At 40.9% G+C, this 1,853-nt stretch overlaps 1 non-coding gene across 1 annotated transcript; it reads right to left on the reverse strand.

Annotated features, from left to right (window-relative positions):
* Nucleotides 1-1,145: 1,145 nt before the first annotated feature.
* TRNAW-CCA lies at nucleotides 1,146-1,217 on the reverse strand. Its single transcript has one exon. It is a non-coding gene; the product is annotated as a tRNA-Trp (tRNA).
* Nucleotides 1,218-1,853: the final 636 nt, after the last annotated feature.

Raw genomic sequence — 1,853 nt, forward strand, 5'->3', positions numbered from 1 at the left:
TCATTCAACTTCAGCTTATTTGGCATTACTGGTTGGGGCATAGACTTGGATTACTGTGATACTGAATGGTTTGCCTTGGAAGCAAACCAAGATCATTCCTTTGTTTTCGAGATTGCACCCAAGTACTGAATTTTGGACTCTTTTGTTGACTATGAGGCCTACTCCATTTCTTCTAAGGGATTTTTACCCACAGTAGTAGATGTAATGGTCATCTGAATTAAATTAACCCATTCCAGTCCATTTTAGTTCGCTGATTCCTAAAATGTCAATGTTTACTCTTGCCATCTCCTGTTTGACCATTTCCAATTTACCTTGATTCATGGACCTAACATTCCAGGTTCCTATGCAATATTGTTCTTTACAGCATCGGACTTTACTTCCATCACCAGTTACATCCCAAAGGACGTTGTTTTTGCTTTGGCTCCATCTCTTCATTCTTTCTGGAGTTTTTTCTCCACTGAGAGCACTATGCTACTGCTACTCCAATAGCATATTGGGCACCTACAGACCTGGGGAGTTCCTTTTTCAGTATCCTATAATTTTCCTTTTCATACTGTTCATGGGGTTTTCAAGGCAATACTGAAGTGGTTTGCCATTCCCTTCTCCAATGGACCACGTTTTGCCAGAACTCTCTACTCTTCCATCTTGGGTGGCTATACACAGCATGGCTCATAGTTTCATCGAGGTAGATAAGGCTGTGGTCTATGTGATTAGATTGGTTAGTTTTCTGTGATTGTCATTTTCAGTCTGTCTGCCCTCTGATGGAGAAGGATAAGAGGCTTATGGAAGCTTCCTGATGGGAGAGACTGACTGAGGGGAAACGGTCTTATTCTGATGGGCGGAGCCATGCTCAGTAAGTCTTAAATTTGTATAGAGAAGGGGAAAAAAAATCTAATGCTTGTTTGTTTCCTTCTGCTTCTTAAGAGAGATAAAAATGTCTGCCATTTGCAGCCTATTTCCTCTCTTTGGAGGCCCCTGGCCTTCCTGCCTGTTATCCTCTTACTACTTTGGTGATAAGGTGAAGTCACTCAGTCGTGCCGGACTCTTTGCGACCCCGTGGACTGTAACCTACTAGGCTTCTCCATCCATGGGATTCTCCAGGCAAGAATACTGGAGTGGATTGCCATTTCCTTCTCCAGAGGATCTTCCCAACCCAGGGATCGAACCCAGGTCTCCTGCATTGGAGGCAGACGCTTTAACCTCTGAGCCACCAGGGAAGCCAAACAAAGGCTGCTGAAGCGAATTACAGTCATGTGCCGTGACTCAGATTCGAACCGAGGTTGCTGTGGCCACAACGCAGAGTACTAACCACTATACGATCACGGTGTGCTATCTTTGCCATGACTTACTACTTTGCCATGACTCTATTTCTGATTATTTTCACTTGCTTTTGTGAGTGTGTGTGTGGATTTTTGATCTCAGAAATGTATTACTACGCTTCCTTATATTTCCCCCTTTTTTTCAGCTTCACATAGCTTATGAATCCTTTCTTCATAAATTTGTCTACCTATTTGAGGTAGAATATTAACAAAAGACATTCAAAAGCACTACATAAAAGATATTATAAAATTGCTTCAAATACTCAATTCAGTATAGAGTTTGCAGAACTAAAACTTGGTTTGCCTTTTCTTCAAAAGAGTGAAATAGTTCTGAGTTTGTAGCAGAGCAAAACCATGATAATATAGGGAAGAAAAAACTAGAGAAACTTTCATCACTTACATGTTGCTTGTCCTTGATCCAGCCGTCTAGAACAAATGGGATACAGTATTACCTAATTGTGAAGCCTGTTCCTAATTGCAATCTATATTTTTCTGTGGTTGAATTTAGATACATATAATCAAATCCTATTGTTT

Source organism: Oryx dammah, unplaced genomic scaffold (assembly GCF_014754425.2).
Source record: "Oryx dammah isolate SB20612 unplaced genomic scaffold, SCBI_Odam_1.1 HiC_scaffold_4, whole genome shotgun sequence".
Taxonomy (NCBI): Eukaryota; Metazoa; Chordata; class Mammalia; order Artiodactyla; family Bovidae; genus Oryx; species Oryx dammah.